At 45.6% G+C, this 19018-nt stretch overlaps 1 protein-coding gene across 3 annotated transcripts in view; it reads left to right on the top strand.

Moving 5' to 3' along the window:
- Positions 1-19018, top strand: part of ASTN2 (astrotactin 2) — a 913616-nt gene that overhangs the window by 220109 nt on the left and 674489 nt on the right. The window lies entirely within an intron of this gene.

Here is a 19018-nt window from a genome sequence, read left to right as displayed (position 1 = left end):
GGCTTTTTGAGGACTAAAACCTCTCACTCTTTTTCATGTACGCTGTTGCAAAGACCCATTCCCTTTGTTCTGTTGGAGGACAATTGATTATTTGGACATAAGTGCAGGATGTGTTTATATTTGTCTTTATTGAGTGTTATGGCTCCAGCTGGCTTATAGATGGAATTTGGCTATTTCTTCCTTTAGATGAATACTACAAAAGTACTGTTCTGCTTTCTTCCCATATTGTCTTTGTGAGGCTGGTGATGGGTTAAAGGTTTGGCCTTGAGGCCCCAGTGTTAGAACTACTCTTCTTTGTGAGCCATGAGGAACCATCATCACTGCTTGGCCCAATCCTGGAGCTGTAAACTCGACATTCTTTTCTTCCGTATCTAAGATCTTTCCTCTCAGATCCATGTTTCCATGATGCTCAGTGGGCAAATAGGAACACTGGGGGCTTCTTAAAAAGGAGGCATTTTTGTTAAACTTAGAAACCCAGGGAGGGAAAAGAGTGGTAAACAAGCGAGAGTACAGGTTTTGGAGTTGTCTGGACCTGGGTTCAGATCTCGTCTCCTTTGTTTGCTGGGTGACCTTGGAAAAATGGGAATTCAATCCTCCAAGTCTCAGCTTCCTCACCGAAGGATTTTTGGAAGGATTAAATATAAAAACTAAAATGTGTGTAAAGTACCTAATGCAGGGCCTAGTATCTGGTATGTGTTGAATCCCTGAGAGCTGTATTTGTAGACCTCAGGCCCTTGGTCTTTCCTGGGCCCCTAAGACGCTCCCTAATCCAGCTCCCTGTTCTTCGCCAGCCTCCCTCTAAGTGCCACCATGGTCTGCTCAGTGCCCTGGAATGTCTACTTCATTGCCCTTCTCCGCCATGCTCTTCTGTCTTTGAACTGTTGGTTTACTGACAGTTTCCTCAGTCTTTGCTTTCTCAAGCATTATTTATCTTTTTTTCATGTGACTTCTCATCTTAGCACAAGAACAGTCTGCATTTATTTCACATCTTCACATTTTGTAGTACCTGCCTCGCACAGTGCCTCACGTGTAAAGAATGGCCAGCGAGTGTTGGACAAGAAAGATGACCCTAGAGAGTGAGGTTGTTTGGGAGCAATGCGGTCAGGCCAGAGCATCGTGCCTCTCTTGTCTAATGTAGAAAGTCGCTTGGGTAAGACGGAAAGCATCTTCCCGTTTGCTTAGAGTTGGACTTCTGCAGCCTAATTTACTGAGCCTCACTGTGTTTATGTGGAAAATGGGTGAATCAGCAGCCAGTCCGCCCATCTCATAGCTTTGCTGCGGGGATCAAATGATAAATGCACGGCAAGCGCTGAAGAAGTTTTCCCAGAAAGCTTCTAGGAAAGGTGTGGCATTTGTTTTCCACACCAGAATCTTCCCCAGCCTAGCCAAGAGGAGTGCTCCATGTCTCCTTCAGTTCCTGGAGCAGGTTGTGATTACTTATCACTGTTCAATAATAATCCGTTTCTCTTTCTGTTTTCTGCACTAACTAGACTTGGAGATTTTTTTAAAATTTTTTTTTAATTGAGGTATAATTAACATATAACGTATTAGTTTCAGGTATACAATGTAATGATTCAATATTTGTGTATATTGAGAAATGATCGCCACAATGTCTAGCTAACATCCGTGGCCTTACATCATGACGATTGTTTTCTTGTGATGAGAACTTTATGCTCTTAGCAACTTCCAGATATACAATAGGGTGTTATTAACTCTAGTCACCATGATGTACATTCCATCCCCATGATTTACTTATAAGACTTGGAGATTTTTGAGAGCAAGGGCAGTGTTCCTTATCTTTGTTTCACTAGCGTCCAGCGCAGTAGCTAACGCTTAATAGGTGCTCTGAAAATACTTGTTGACTGGATGATTAACACAACCCCTCAATCATTTGGTCGATCGGATAAATCCAGGGGTTGGTGAGACTCCAAAATTCTCTAGTTCCAGACCTCGAATTATCTCATTGTCCTCAAATCTGGGGACCCTGGAAACCAAAGTGTTGGCAGAAGCCATCAGTAGTGATGACCAGAACCCAGAAAAGAGTAGCCACTGGTTGGGGGTGAAAACCCAGGAAGAGTCATTGATGACAGGTGAGTAACCACCAAGGAGCAGAGCCAAGAAGCCGGCAACAGAGGCAAATTCTTTCCCCGAAGCCCCCATCCCCACGCCCGCTGCCTCCACCAAGCTCCGTATGGAGAACAGAAAGCATCTTCAAAATGGGGAAGCAGGTCACTGCCGATAATCCTGTCTGACTTCTTTTTCTTCCTTTCTTCCTTCTCTCCCCACTCCCTCCGCCCTCCCCTCCCTCTCCCTCCTTCCCCCCACAAGCTGGAAGGTGATACAGTATGGAGATAAACACTCTGCCCTCAGGAGGTGGAACAGTACAGAAATTAAGTTTACCACCCAGCTTACTAGCTCTGTGACCTTGGATAAGTCACCTACTCCTCTCCCGTCAAAGGGGCATGATACTAGTATTCTACCTCCAGGGTGATTGGGAAACGTAAATGAGGTAACGCAGGTAGAGGGTCTGGTACAGTAAACATTCAGTACACATTTCTGTCATTGTTATTCACACCATCAGTCCTCAAAGTTGTCCCACTGTGCCAGAGGCCATGATAGACTCTGGAATAGAGGTGAGGAAAGCAGAACCTTTGCCCTTAAAGAGCATGGCAGGAAACCTCCTTGGAAACCGACGCTGAAGCTCAAATAGTCCTGGGTCTCTCTGTGCCACACAGCAAGGGGGTGGCAGAGTCGAGGTGAGAGCTCCAGCCTCCTGGCCAGAGAGCACCCTTGCTGTAGATAGCCGTCATGCTCAGAATGGCCTACATGGCATCATGCTGACGGCCCATTTCATTGGGGTTGGGGCCTGCCAGGTCTTGTGTTCCTTAAAGAGAACCCTCAGGCTTGCCATTCTAGCTGCTGGACATTCCAGTTATTCACGCGCACAAAGCGTAGACCTGACTCTTGAATGACAGAGACAGCACAGGAGACAGAATGGTGCTGGATCCAGGGGATACAGAGGACTAACTCCTGAGAGAGGGGAGGGGCTCTGGCCTCCTCTCCCCACGGGGTCCTCTAGAGTCTGCACACTCTCAGGCTTACCACTGCGTCGTGGCTTAAAGATGCCCCTGTCCCTTGCGTTTTCTTTCAAGCAGAACTCTATCTAAACAATAACAAAAGCCGACTCTTATTTTCTGAAATCTCAACTTTAGATGAGAAACATACAAGATAAATCTAAAGAGGATGAGTATGAATGCATGAGAAACAAGACCCAGTCCTTGTAAGGCAGCCTGGTGGAGGGGGGGTGAACAGACGGGCTTGGCACCCCGCTCTTGAGCGCACTGGCTGCGTGGCCCTGGCGACCCTCTTAGCCACCTGCAAATCCATGCCTTTGTCTCACCTGTTTTCATCTGACCACGTTATTTTTTTTCACATTCCTCTGAGTTGGTTTTAAAACAGAGTACGATTTGGAATAAAACCAAGCACTTCATTTAATTCTGTATCCCAGATGCCCTTAGATCCGATAAGGGTAGGAAAGGAAGAAACCTGGGTGAGAAGAAAGTAGAAGACACACTTTTTCCTGAGTCCAGACAGGATACTGGTCACCCTAACTGTGGGGACGTGGTGGCTGGGGGCTGTGCCTGCCGTGTTGTGGCCCCTGAGCTCCTGGTCCTCCTTCCCTGGACAGAAGAGGGATGATTCTGCCGGCAGATTGTGGAAGATACAACAGCAGCAGCTTAGACCACATGTGCTTTCTGTTGCCTCAGGTGGCTCGTGGAGAGAACCATGAGACTCTTTCTTTTATGGGGGGGACCTGGGGATAGCTATGCATTTTGTCCAGAGTGGGCAGGTATCAGAGGCTAGGCGATCCCTGTAAAAGTAATCCCAAAGGCCTTTGAAATTACATTGCCAAGGGCTAGTCCCAGCTGCCCCTCTCACACTTAGAATTTCCCCATAGCTTCAAACTGCTTCATCATACGTGAGCACCGTCAGCCTGCTTTGCAGCTTGGACCTGCAAGTAATAGAGGGACCATCTGGAGGCAGAGGGGAAAAGTTTCATTACCAAGAGACAAGAGCTTGGGTTCCCAGACCCCAAGAGCGCTGTACTGATCGGGCTGACTTTCCGCTGATACACACTCACGTGGACATACCCTTTGTTCAACACTGAAATTCTTCAGCGCCGGTCAGTAAGAAGCTTGCCGCCCTGAGTGCCCCTCCGCATGCCGTCCTGCTGCCCAGCCATCCCACCCCCTCCCAGGGACCCTCCTGAAGTCCCCGCTGTCCAGAACAGGGTGGCTTTAGACTGCTTCCCCACGGTTATGGCTGGCATCCCGTCTTGGTGGTTAGTGCCTGCGCCTTAGACATTCTCAGGTATTGCGACCATCACCCTTGATATCACCTTAGCCAGTTGCTAGGAATTTAATCATGTCAGTATGTGACTGCTCAGCACTGCGCTGGGTCCATGACAGAAACCTGATGCATTTTAATTCCAATTCTCCTTATCCGTCCTCAAATTTATGTTTCCCTTTCCTGAATATTACGCATGGAAGCTCAAGGAAATTAAAATAACAAATTTATCACTTTATCAAGGGATAGGGTAGGGGATGGCTGAATGGATATTGGGTTTTCTTAATTTTGTTTTATTATTGTGAAAGAAATGCATACTATTTGTAATGGAAGGGTGTGAGAGAGGGTGGGACAGAAGGAGAGAGAGAGGGGAAGGGAGAGAGAAAGAAAGAAAAGGAAGAAAGAAGACAGGGAGGGAGCAAGGAAGGAATAGGTCTGAGTTGTATAAAGCAAGAACTAAAAGCCCTGCCATTGTCTCTCCATCCCATCCCACTAATGGGACCCAAAGGCTAATCTTTGATAATTGTTTGATTTATATTCTTCTAGAATATTTTTCCAGTATACATACATATATATGGAATGTATGTGTTATATATGTATGGTATAGATATAAATATACGCATTTTGCGCCCAGATATACACTAATAGGGCCATCTCAGCCACATTCATCATTCTGCAGCAATTTCACAGTTTACCAAACAATGTATGAAAAGCATCTTTCCATGTCAGCCCTGCACACCTATCTTCTTCTTTTTGAAAGCTCTATAGGATCCCATCATGGGAACACACCAAACACTCCAACATTTGCTTTTCTACCCCGTTTTGTGGATCATTATCTCAATTTGCTGCACTTACAATGAGTCAGTAAACATCCACACACACACACACACACACACACACACGCACACACACACGCACACACACGTATATATTTTTGCAAAGTTTGACTGTTTCTGTAAAACAGATGCCTAAAAGCAGAATCTCTGCCTTAAAGGGTGCACATTACACACTTGTAATTACAAATTACACATTTACAATTTGGGGAAGTACTGCCATATTTATTCACTTTAAAATTTGTTTTGTACTCTCTCGGGAGCCAGTATATCCTCTCACACACAGATCTGCACAAACCGCCCGCTACCCCCATCACGTTGACTATTCATATATTAGCATGGACCCTTCTGGTCTTTAACTATATAGTTGCCATCATTTTAAATGTGCAATTTTCTCTTTTGATTTTTTTTTTTTTTTTTCTGATTAACTTTGGTCCAAATTCTTTTTTTCTTTTTTTTTTTTTGGTCAGAAGTCAGTCCTCATGGTTACCCTGAGCAGTGATTCTTTGGTGAAGTGTTGCCAAATAAAGGCTTTTGCTTGCTGTCCCACTTCAGTTCAGGACTTAGGGTGGAAAGAGAAATGGCATCAAATACCAGCAGCGGCCCACAGTGATAGATGCGGCGGGGTCACTGTCTCTCTGACATGGACCAGTAGGCTAAACCTTACTGTTGCTCAAGATAGCAGGCCAGAAAGTTTCAGGGTGAATGGGACCTTTGTTGAGAGGATGGGGAGGGCGGGACTTTATTGAATCCCTGTAGGAGCCAGCTGCTGTCTTATGCATTATCTCAGTGAGCCATTTGTAATTAACCCTGAGGGGAAGGCAGATGGAAGAGCTGGCTAGGAAACCAGAACTGCTGCTACTGGTGATAAAGATGACAGCTAACCTCCACTTAGTGATAATCAGTGTCTGGGAACTTTCCAGAAATTATGTCATTTACACCTCACATCAACCCTATGAGTTACGTACTAATATTGCCCCACCTTACAAAGCAGGAGACTGAAGCTAAGAAGGGTTGAATAATATGTCCAAAGTCACACAGGAGAAAGTGACTGAGCCAGGTTAAAGCTCTGGCATGAGAGCTACCATGCTCAGGGGCCAAGCTGGAATGTGAACACGTGACACCACACTGAATTACATGATCCTTGAGAAGGCACTGAGCTCGTGCAGTCCCAAGGATATAGCTGAAGCATAGCACCCCTGAGCTTGTGTCACTCACGAATATGGCAAGAAAAATAGGTAACTAACATCTGTTCTCCAAGGCAAGATGCTACTATAGGGTAATTCTGAGCTTCTAAATCGGCAGAAGGGACTTTGCAACAGGAAGATCCCAGTTTTTTAGAGTGTTTGGAGTGGTCCCCAAGGGTGCAGGGAATTCATGTTTGGTGTCAATAAAGCACTCTAGGGTGACAGAGAACTGAGAAGCTGTTTATTAACTTACCCTTCTGACACCCCTTGTGAATGCCATGTAAATGTCACCCTTGCACAGCGCTTTCTGAGATTCCAGAGCTCTTGCATAGTCAGCACCTTATTCAGTGCCTTACCTTGGTGTTCAGACTTCTTTACACAGAGACTCTAGCCTGTTTCCAGTTCCCTCATCTTCACCTCTACTCATCCATCCCCTCTTCAAGCCACATCAGTCTTCCTGATGTCTCCAAAACACCTCATTCTCACATACCTTCCTGCTTGCATGCCTCCCCTCCCCTTCCATTCTCTACACAGCTTTCACTCTGTTATGACCACAGTTCCATGCTTAAAGTTTTGCAGAGTTCTCACTGCCCTTGATCCTCATCCTCTATGCTCCAGCCACAGTGACCTCCTTTCTGTTCTTCAAACCTGCTAAGCTTCTTCTACCACAGGCTATTTGCATATGCCATGATTATGATTGTCTGCAAAAATCCCTCTCTTTCCTTCCCCAATCTGTCATGGCTGATTCCTTCTCATCATTATGGTCTCAGCTTAAATCCTACTTCATCAGACAAAGCTCTTTTCCCTATGAGTTCTCCCCTTCTGTCTTCTGTAACAGCACTTTTTTTAATTATTTTGATTAATATATTAAATATTTTACTTCTTACTAGCCTCAGGGTTCCATGAGATCATGTCCCAGGTCTATTTGCATTGTTCTGTGACTATCAGAGTGGCTGGCACATAATAGATGTTAAAATATGTGCTGGGTCAATAGATGGAGGAGTGGATATGTGAATGAATGGATAGGGAGATATCTTAGTGTCTTTCCACAAGCTGGTAACCTCTGCATGGACTCTTTATCCTTTTTCTGAACTGTATGAACTGTGTTTAGTATCTTCAAATCAATGATTTGCTGAATCTTCCCATCCATCTCACAAGGGAGAAATTATCCTTATCAAAATTTAGAGATCATCCCAAAGTTATACAGTTAAAAGTAATGGAATCGTCATTTGAACCCAGCTTTGTCTAATTCCCAAACCCAAGCATGTTCTGAAGATTGCACAGCATAATCCTGTCCATTTATTTGATCAGGAGAGGTAAAACATGGGCTTAGATGCTAGCAAGCTAAGTCTCTTAGAGTTGTGTTTCTCAAGTGTTGAATACCAACCACAATGAGAAATATATTTTGCTGTGGCCACACATACATTCTTTTTTAAATTATAGTTGATTTACAATGTTTCAAGTATAGAGCAAAGTGATTCAGTTATATATACCTATATATGTCTATTCTTTTTCACATTCTTTTCCATTATAGGTTATTACAAGTTATTGAATATAACTCCCTGTGCTATATTGTAGGTGCTTGTTGTTTGTCTATTTTATATATACTAGTGTGTATCTGTTAATCCCAAATTCCTAATTTATCCCTCCTGCCCCCATCCTTCCCCTTTGGTAACATAAGTTTGTTTTCTGTGTCTTTGAGTTCTGTAAATAGGTTCATTTCTATCATTTTTTTTTAGATTCCACATATAAGTGTTATTATTTGATATTTGTCTTTCTCTCACTTACTTCACTTAATATGATAATCTCTAAGTCCATCCATGTTGCTGCAAGTGGCATTATTTCATTCTTTTTAATGGCTGAGTAATATTCCATTATATATATGTGTGTATTCCACATCTTCTTTATCCATTCATCTGTCGATGGACACTTAGGTTGCTTCCATGTCTTGTAAATATTGCTGCTATTGTAGATAGTGCTGCTATGAACATTGGGATGCACGTATCTTTTCAAATTAGAGTTTTCATCTTTTCCAGATATATGCCCAGGAGTGGGATTGCTGGATCATATGGTAACTCTACTTTTAGTTTTTTAAGGAACCTCCATACTGTTCTCCATAGTGGCTGTACCAATTTACATTCCCACCAAGAGTGCAAGAGGGTTCCCTTTTCTCCACACCCCCTCCAGCATTTATTATTCATAGACTTTTTGATGATGGCCATTCTAACCAGTGTGAGGTGATTCCTTATTGTAGTTTTGATTTGCATTTCTCTAATAATTAGTGATATTGAGCATCTTTTCACGTGCCTGTTGGCCATCTGTAGATGGCCTTCTTGGAGACATGTTCTTGTGAATGTGTGTCTTCTTTGGATACACGTGTTCTTGTGACTGTGTATCTATGTGTCTCTAAAATAAGTTTGGCAAAAGCATCCTTCCCCTATTACCTGTGGCGTGCTCTGATATTTTCTGTTCTTTTTTGTCATCTCTTTGATGCTGGTGTGAACCACTGAATTGATTTCACAGCTTATGAGGAGGTCATAACCTAAAGTTCAAAGACCTTTCAGCCTCAGAGAGGCTGCATTGTGCTGGGATATCCACAGGGGGACAGATCCCTGATCACTGGGTCTGTGATAGCTTCCTGGAGGTGTTCCTTACCTGGAGAGCTGAAGGATGAAGATGATTAGACTCAAGGTAAGGGGTTGGTAGAGGAACTAGAAATGGTACCTGAGACAGGCAAGGCCCGCATGATGGCTTTATGTCTTACACCACTGTCCCTGTGGCCATCCCATTGGGGTTTTTCACCCAACCCTCTGGCCCGCTGGTCCCATCATCTCCATACTTTCTCTTGAAACTGCTCAACCTGCCCTCCCAAAGGATCCTTTGTGTCACCTTTATCTTGTTTCCTTGTATATTTTCTCTTCTACGCTCACCCCCCACCCCCGAAGTTCTCCGCTTCTGCTCCCTGCTTAGACAACTCCACCCATCCATTAAGCTGCAGTTCAACAGCTCCCTCTTCCCAGTTGTCCTGGAGCCCAGAAGGAGCTTCTCAAAGAGCTTGGGGAAACTCCTTCCTAACAGCAACTCCCATTTTGACAGTGCCTTCAGGGTGCTGCCTGGGCTACCTGGGGACAAGAGGAAAGCAGAACAGGCAGCATCGTTTTAAACTGGTTTACACACTGGGATTCCACTTAAGATTATTTTTGAAAGATGGGCAATCCAGCATAAAAAGAAGAAAGGTTTGGATATGACTTTCTTCCACCAAACTCCCCTGACGTCCTTATACCAAACTGCCTTTCCCCTCTCATTGTTCAAAACACCTTTTTTTTTTTAAAGATTGATTGATTGATTGATTGATTGCTATGTTGGGTCTTCGTTTCTGTGCGAGGGCTTCCTCTAGTTGCGGCAAGCGGGGGCTGCTCTTCATCGCGGTGCGCGGGCCTCTCACTATCGCGACCTCTCTTGTTGCGGAGCACAGGCTCCAGACGCGCAGGCTCAGTAGTTGTGGCTCACGGGCCTAGTTGCTCCATGGCATGTGGGATCGTCCCAGACCAGGGCTCGAACCCATGTCCCCTGCATTGGCAGGCAGATTCTCAACCACTGCGCCACCAGGGAAGCCCCCAAAACACCTTTTGAAGTCTGCATTGGAAACCGTTCCAGTGGCTGTTTGGCGTGCCTTCTGTCTCCTGTGCACCTTCATCAGCCATCTGAAGAAAGCTGACAATTTAGTCCCTGCATCTTCTCTTTGGGTGCACCTCCCCCTCACTGCTCAGTCATTCATTTATTTAACAGATCTTTACTGAGCACCTACTATGTGCAAGGTACTGTGTTTAATGCAGAAGATACAAAGCAAAAATGGAAAATAATTTTCTCCTAGAAGCTCACAGTTTAGAGGGGTATAAAACAGTAATAGCTGCTTTATTTTATATAGTCCTTTAACATTTATAGAATGGCTTCATAAACATTATATGATAAACCCTGTGTGTTACCGAATCCTTTTGAGAGACAAAGGACCTTACTCGGGCTCAGAGAAATTAAATCACATCCCACAATACTTAAACCTACGTCTCTTGAGTTCAGGTTCACTACTGTTTTCATTTTGCCACACTGTATTTATCCCTGCAGTATCCTGAATATCAAGTTGTTTAACTTGTTACATCCACATTGCCTTCCCACTCTTAATTTTAAAGATCATAAACTCCTAGTCTTTGGAAGTATTCACACAGGATTGGGTAGCCATTTGTCAAGGATGGTGTAGCAGGGTTGGAGATTTAGATGCAATTTAAGTAATCCCTCTAATTCTCAGATTGTAAAAGGGGGCTGAGATGTGTTTGAAAATACAGGTTCCTTAAAACTAGTTAGCCTGGAAAGTGTTCAGAATTGAGTCTTTTTTATTTTCTTTCTCTTTTAACTGCAGCGGATCACTTGTAGAATGGTAGAAAGTTCATTTTTGCTCCAGTTAATCATACCACATAGTGGAGTTAACAAGGCTACAGAAGACCAGACCCTGACTCTACAACAGAGCTTTTTGACTTGATTTCTAAGCCCCTCCCCTCCTGGACCTTGGCCCTGGTGCCTAAAAGCCTAGGCTGGCAAAGTGGGGAGGGAGCAGTGTCTTCAAAAGACAGGAGCTCAGCGTCCCCAGACAGCCATCCTCTGAGCTGTCTCCACACTCTCTAAAATAAGATCTAGACAGAGATTTGTCATGGAATCACAAACAGGAATGTCACCAAAGCTGTCAGCAGAGTCCCTTAAAATGTCACTTCCCAGCATTAATTGCCACAATAGAAAAACAAACGGGTGTGCTCTGATCATTTGCTCTCCCCCTCCTGCCTCGTGATCCTCTCCCTGTCTCCCCTCTCTCCCGACTCCCTCAGACCCCTCCCCCCTCCTCTTTGTCTCCAGGGACCCTCGGGGCATTCTGACTTGATTAGACTGTGCCCGGGGAGGCAGCCCCACCGCACACTGACAGATGAGGGTGAAGGAGGTTTGATAAATGTCAGGGGCTGAAGAGACTGTTCCCTGATTGATCAGAGCTGGAGCAATTTCCCAGTAGTCAGGGGACTCTTTTCCTCCCATCCTGGCCTCCCTTGAAATGACTGGAAATCACCCAGTGGGGGCCTGACTGTCACACAGGGAGTCCAGGCAACTCAGATGCAAGTCCCCACGGGGACTCAGCCTGCCTCTGGCTTCCGTATCCTCGTCCACCTTGGGGATGCAATAAAATGCCATCCTTGTCCAATTATGATTCGTCCTTATTTTTCCTAATAATTCCTGGTTATAACAGTTATATATGCTTAATTTAGAAAACTTAAAAAAATAGAGTATAGATTATCACTTTTCAGAATACCTCAGTAAATTGCCACAGTAACTTCTTACCATTTTTTCCTTTTTTCATCTTCTTTTACGTATTGAAAGCAAAAACCTATGTTATTTTACATGTTATACTTTTATTAAATATCATATTTCAATATGTTTATCATTCCGTTGTAAAACTATCTCACAGTTGATTTATTGATGAACATTTCAGTTGCTTTTTTTTTCCCTTGCTATTTTGTTTTCATCAGCAACAAACATTTTTGTACTTAAATTTGTCTTTCACCATCCTGGTTTATTTCCTCAGGGTATATTTCCAGGAGTAGAATTACTGGGTAAAATGATCTGAATGTTTTAAAGTTCTTTTTTTTTTTTTAATTTATTTATTTATGGCTGTGTTGGGTCTTCGTCACTGTGCGAGGGCTTTCTCTAGTTGCGGCGAGCGGGGGCCACTCTTCATTGCGGTGCGCGGGCCTCTCACTATCGCGGCCTCTCTTGTTGCGGAGCACAGGCTCCAGACGCGCAGGCTCAGTAGTTGTGGCTCACGGGCCCAGTTGCTCCACGGCATGTGGGATCTTCCCAGACCAGGGCTCGAACCCGTGTCCCTTGCATTGGCAGGCAGATTCTCAACCACTGTGCCACCAGGGAAGCCCCTGTTTTATAGTTCTTGATATACATTTAGCTCAACACCCCTGGTATCAGGAAGTCTCAGTAAACATTTTTTTAAATAGGGAAACATTTGTTCATCTACATTTGTTCAGCGATGCCTTTGCATCGCTGAACAGTTCTGCCCCCAGGTATCTGCATGGTTTATTCCGCAGGTACCTCCAGGCAAATCTTTCCTTATAATCTCACCTTGTCATTGAGGCCATGTCTGGCCACCCCGTATGAAACAGCACAATACACACGATCACACGTACACATGCCACACTCTCTATTCTCCTGTACTTCCTCTTCATAGCCTTTGTCACCCTTTGATCCATCATAAATATTTGTGTGTTTGTTGTCTGCCTCCCCCAGGTATTTTGTCTGTTTTGTTCAATGCTGTTCACTTGTTTAGAACATTGCCTGGCACAGAGCAGACAACAAATAAATAACTTCTCGAATGAATGGATAAATTGAATGAGTAAATGAGTCAATGCATGGCTGACATTGAGCGTTTTCTCCAGCTTGCTTAGGATTCAAAGAATGGACTGTTTGGCTTACCTAATGCAGGTTTATTTTTAGTTGCAATAGGAGTAATATTAGCTAGCCTGTATGGACCAAGCTCTGTGATCAGCACTCAATAAATATTTATACATTTAATCCTCAAAAAATTTGGTGTGGTCAGTACCTCTAATTGCCCCCTTTTTCAGATGAGCCAACTGGAACTGGGAGAGCTCAGGTAATTTGCCCCAGATCACGTGCCAGGATTTGTACCTAGGTCTGCGTGACCTTGAAATGCTCATTTCTCACCAATACCCTGCTGCCTTAACTACTGGAGAACACAGGGTCCAGGGGTAATGTAAAACAGTCTCAGGCTTCATGGAGAAGGAGCCATTGTTAGGATATAATAAAAATTGGCACATTGTTTCTGCCATTGTTTAGCTCTGCTAAAGTCATGAATGGGTGTCTGTCTCTGGGACCCATGTGCCTCCATCTGGTAATGACCTCTCTTTATCTCCTAGGCTGTGCGTGCCCACTGCTTGCTTTTACTGCCTCACAGCTTCTGCTCCTGGCTCCTCTGTGTTCCTTGTGAGATATACGCTCTTTGTCTCTATCTTCTTGTGTTACCTATTCAAATAGCCCATGAAAGAATCTGTCACATTCGATATATTGAAAGTCCTAATGGGCAAATTCTCACACCAGGCCACACCACCACCCACCGGTGAATCTGGGGCTGTCTGCCTCTGCTCAGATGTGGAGCTCTGGTCCCATCAGCTTTGCCAAGATGGTGGAGTCTCAGAGTCCCTAGCAGGGCACCCCCTGGGTGATGAAGCACCTACATCTACTTTTCACTAAAGCAGGCATCTGTGAGTATGATATCCTGTCCAGAACAGTGTCCTCAAAGCATCATATCCTGTCCAGAACAGTGTGGAGTACATCTGCGTAGAGCTGGGCTGCTGTGTTTGCTTCAGAAGAACCTGGTTTGTGAGTAACTCAGCTTAGTGAAGAGATAAATCAGAGAGTGACAGATTATTTTCCTAAATGGTTCTTTATTTTACAAAAGCATTCACCACAGGATCCCTTTCAGTATGTAGCACCCCACCGGTGCATGGAAAAGAAGGTGGGATTTAACCAACTTTTTTTTTTTTTTTTAATAAATTTATTTATTTATTTATTTATTTTTGCCTGCGTTGGGTCTTCGTTGCTGTGCGCGGGCTTTCTCTAGTTGCAGTGAGAGGGGGCGACTCTTTGTTGCGGTGCGCGGGCTTCCCATTGTGGTGGCTTCTCTTGTTGTGGAGCACGGGCTCTAGGCACGCGGCCTTCAGTAGTTGCGGCACGCGGGCTCAGTAGTTGTGGCTCTCAGGCTCTAGAGCGCAGGCTCAGTAGTTGTGGCGCATGGGCTTAGTTGCTCCGCGGCTTGTGGGATCTTCCTGGACCAGGGATCAAACCCGTGTCCCCTGCATTGGCAGGCGGATTCTTAACCACTGTGCCACCAGGGAAGTCCCTTAACCTACTTTTAGCCTACCAAAATGTTGAAATGTTTAAACCAAAGCAAAACCGTAATGGCCTGGCTTTCTAAGAAATAGTCAGCAGCAGGGTGATGGGTTTGTAATGGGGCAGATGTGGGTGTGAATCATGTCCCCACATAACACCTCGATCTTGGACAAGTTAACTAACCTCTTTAAGTCTCAGATTCCTCCTCTGTGAAACTGTTTTAATAATTGTGTCAGATTCCTAGGGTTGTTTCGAGAATGAAATTCAGTAATATATGAATAGCTCTGTGCGGAGGCCACCTGCCATAAATATGCATGGTCTTGGAAAAATCTTATTTCCTTCCTGAACCTCAGTCTTGCCATCTGTATAATGAGCAGCTTGGACCTTTGCTGTTCAATTTCTACCCCTTTTGATACTGACCAGGGTTCTTGGCCTTCCCCAATCAATAGGAATTGATAAGAGGCAAGACAAGAAGTTCAGGCAAGGCTTTATTGCGCCCCTGCTGTAGTAGGGGGAGGCAAAAACAAGTGACACGTTCCCTTGCTCACTCCCCGAGAGGGGGCGAGCTTGTTCCTTATATAGGGGTGAGAGAAGGGGCGGGTCCAGGGGTCGGGCCAGAGGCGGGGCTTAGGTGGCTTGCCCACCCCTTTGGTGGTGGTGTGTGCAGGGGGCATGCGCAGTACCCTGCTTTTGCTCCCAACCCCTGTTTTTGCTCCCAGCTCTTCAGAGGTGGCAGTTGGTTTTCAGTCTTTTTGTATCTTGTTGACCATAATTTGCCCCAACTGTGCATGCACGCCGTTATTTTTAGTCCCTTATAGTTTCTTTGTATTCTGTTGCTGGAGGAGACGTTTGTACAGGTGCAAGCACTGCGGCAAACGGTCCCAGGTCCCAGCCTGTCTCACTTTCACCAGAATTCTGGGGCTGTGGATGCATGGGACCAGTGGAAACTGAGCTAGAACTCAGTGCCACATGCCTCGTTGGCATGACTAATGGTGTGTGAGTAGAGGGGGAGAGGGTATTAGAAAAACCAGGAGGTCTCTAAGAGGAAGAGAGGAAGACTTTCTCTCACGCAAACCCTTATCTCCTCATACTTCCTTGGACAGAAATGATGCAGAAAGAAAAGGGGCGCCAGTCACTTGCATTCTAACTGGGCTAATAGGTGGCAGAGGCCAGTCTCAAGCTTCTTTTTATAGCCTCCTGGCTCCAGGACTCTTCCCTAAGTGTCCCAAGGAGGTCGGCAGAGAGAGATATCACTTCCTCATCATTTCCCTTGTGAATGAAGCCTTCCAAGACCAGATGCATCCACTTCATTATAATTATGTTAAGTGCCGCCTGATTGGCGCAGTACATCACCCCTCTGGAAAGCAGCCTCGCCAGTGGACAAAAAGGCAGCCTGCTTGGGCTCAACACAGCTCCCCCTCATTCAGCTGTGTCCTTGGCAATGACTGCTTGTGGTACCCAAGGATCTCCTCTGGAGAAGAGGAAACCATGGGGAGCAGAGGGGAGGGCACTGGCTTTAGCAGGGCGTGTGGCCCGAGTTGAGTCCTCCTCCCCCCTGGGCCTCAGCCTGATGATCAGATGCACCATGAGACCCCTACACCCTCATCCAGCTCTTAACCTGTCAGTATCTCAGGAGGCAGGTGACCTTGATATCCTTACAGGGGGTGCTCCCGGGTACTATAGGTTAATTTGGTCCTGGGGGGTCTGAATATGTGGGACCCTGTGTCCTCACCTTGTAAGAAAATGAGGTTTGCCTCATCCTTCAAAAGGGCCAGAGCATGGTAGAAACTATTCTGATATCAAGGGCTACATCTTGTAACCTCAGTTTTCTATGCATGGGTCTGTGGAAGGGGGATGTGAGTTTCCAGAATTAAGAGAGTGTGGCTGGTAAGCCAGCAAAGACTCCATGGGAGTATTTAAGGCTGAGAAAGATCCAAGAGGGAAGATGTAGGGATGGAGCTAAGATCTCTCTAAAGGCTGGTGGTTAGGCATGTGGCTCTGGAGCTAGGCTGCCCCAGTTGACTCCGGATACTTTCTCAGATTTACTAGGTGTGCATAACCTTAACATAGGAGTGAATGTCCCCGTCTCTCACTGTCCTCATCTTTAAATTTATTTATTTAATTTATTTTATTTTTTGGCTGCGTTGGGTCTTCATTGCTGCGTGCAGGCTTTCTCTAGTTGCGGTGAGCAGGGGCTACTCTTCATTGTGGTGCGCGGGTTTCTCATTGTGGTGGCTTCTCTTGTTGTGAAGCACAGGCTCTAGGCGTGCAGGCTTCAGTAGCTGTGGCACAAGGGCTCAGTAGTTGTGGCTCACAGGCACTAGAGCACAGGCTCAGTAGTTGTGGCGCATGGGCTTAGTTGCTCTGCGGCATGTGGGATCTTCCCGGACCAGGGCTCGAACCCGTGTCCCTTGCATTGGCAGGCAGATTCTTAACTGCTGCACCACCAGGGAAGCCCAGTCCTCATCTTTAAAATTGGGGAAGTCAGAGTTGCATCCATGAGTTTTCAGACTAAATGAGTTAAAACATGTCACAGGGCTTAGAAGAGTGCTTTTGACAAAGAAAAGCCTCCATTCATGTTAGTTATTATCATGTTGAGAATCTTCTGCAAATAGATTAGGCATTTTGTAAGCTGCTTCATTTAGTTCTCACAACTACTTTTGGGAAGGCAATTCATTTGTTCATTCATTTACCAAAGACTCATTAGGACAGAGCAGCAAAAGTGACCGGCATGACCCTGCCCTGAGAGACATTGTCCTTTAGTGGGAACCCAGGCTTGAGACCTGAACTGAATTATCACAGTTACTAATTTAACCAACATGAAGCCTCCAGGAAAAATATGTGCTGAGTGTTCTTGGGGAGGAGAGGGGGTACTTGGCCTCAATTTGGCTGTTCAGGAAGGCCTTTCTGAGAAAGGAAGAGTTAAGGCGAAGTCAGAAGGATGCACAGTGTTTGGCCAGATGAAGGACTGAAGAACAGCGGAAGAACTTTTGCAAAGCAAAAGCCTGGCCCGTTCCGTCACCTGGTAGGCCAGTGTGACTAGAACACAATGAGGGACTGGGCCAGAGTGCTCTATTACACATAGATGGGGAAACTGAGGCACGGCAAGTTAAATGTCTTTCCAGAGGTGACCTACCTGGCACGGAAGGGTTGGGTTGTGCCTGAGATGGAAGCTTTCCTTCCTGCTTCATTAGGGAGGATACCGGGGAGGCTGGTTCTGGCTTGCTTGTACAGGGAATGGAGAGCAGCTGTGTCTGAGCTGAGGGATGTTGTAGACAGAGGGCAGTGACTTAGAAGGTGGTGGGGTGGGCCTCGAGTTTCCCAGCTGAGTTTGGACCTTATCTGTTCTAATTCCCTTAGGGTTACAGGCTAGAACTGGATTAATTTCTGAATGACCTTATCCACGCTCCAGGGTTTAATGTCTCCTGTGTCCCCTGGGTCATCCTTGGCATGAGAATCCCCTGCTCAGATCAGCGGTATAAAGTGTTTTCAGTTTTTCATAGTTGTGTGTGTGTGTGTGTGTGTGTGGTTTTCCTCCCTAGAGCTTGCTGACTTCACTGAGGGAAATGCATGGGACGTGGGTGAAATCTGATTTATTTTTTGGGAAAGCATGCAGTACAAAATCATTGCTCTCCCTGCATAAATATGCATGAGGCTGGCCTGCACTCTCCTCCTCAGGAAGCATGGGTTGTGTTGGGGCAGAGGGAGAGCCCCATGTGACTGGTGTCTCAGCCCTGCCCATGGCTGCGGGCACCCCATTAATCAGGGGGGAACAGCAGCCTCATGAACTGTGAAATTGGCAGCCCCCTGACAGCTCCGGGGCCAGTGGAGCAGGGACTCTATTTCACAGCTGGAAGGTGGCAGTGGGGAGTGGGCAAGGAGGGTGCCAGGCTTAGTGGGCCAGAGCAGCCGTGCTCGCCTCCTGGCCTTCCCAGACCCCAAATGAGCCTTGATGTTGATTAAGGGGAGACACGGGGAGAAAGAGAGAGAGAGGAGCAGGCAAGGGAAGGAACACCCTGAATGATAATGGCCATCATAACGCATGCTTATTGATTACCTGCTGTCTACTGGGGTCCAGGCACTCACTATGCTACGCACTTTTGATGCATTTCTTTATTTAATCCTCACAAATATCCTACATGGTATCATTGGGAGCCCCATTTTACAGACCAGGAAAAATGGGACTCAGAGAGTTGAACTGTTGGGTCTTCCCTGGCAGTCTGGTGGTTAAGACTCCGTGCTTCCAATGCAGGGGGTGCAGGTTTGATCCCTCATTGGGGAACTAAGATTCTACATGCCAAAAAATTTGGTGCGGCCAAAAAAGAAAAAGAGAGAGAGAGAGATGAACTGTTTCAAGCTGAAAGATGTAGTAGATCTAGGATTGGGACCCATGTCTGTATGTCTGTCTGGCTGCAGAGTCTGCATTTTGTAGCCACTGCACCATCCTGTACTCTAGCATGCTATTAAAACAAACAAAAACAAGAGAGAAGTGTCTTATTCATTCAGTGGCCACCTGCAAAGTGTACACTCCATGCAGAGACTTGAGTCGCTGTGCCAAGTGCTGGGGTTCTCTGGGGATGAACATCTTTGACAGTTCATGGTGTGTGAGAGATCTGGTTCAACAGGTTTGCACCGCAGTATGACATATATTTGAGAGTGGAGCCAGTGTACAATCTTAGCTCTGATATTTACCAGCTC

This window comes from Balaenoptera acutorostrata, chromosome 6 (genome assembly GCF_949987535.1).
Source record: "Balaenoptera acutorostrata chromosome 6, mBalAcu1.1, whole genome shotgun sequence".
NCBI classification, from domain to species: domain Eukaryota; kingdom Metazoa; phylum Chordata; class Mammalia; order Artiodactyla; family Balaenopteridae; genus Balaenoptera; species Balaenoptera acutorostrata.
This window is presented reverse-complemented; position numbering and strand designations above follow the sequence as displayed.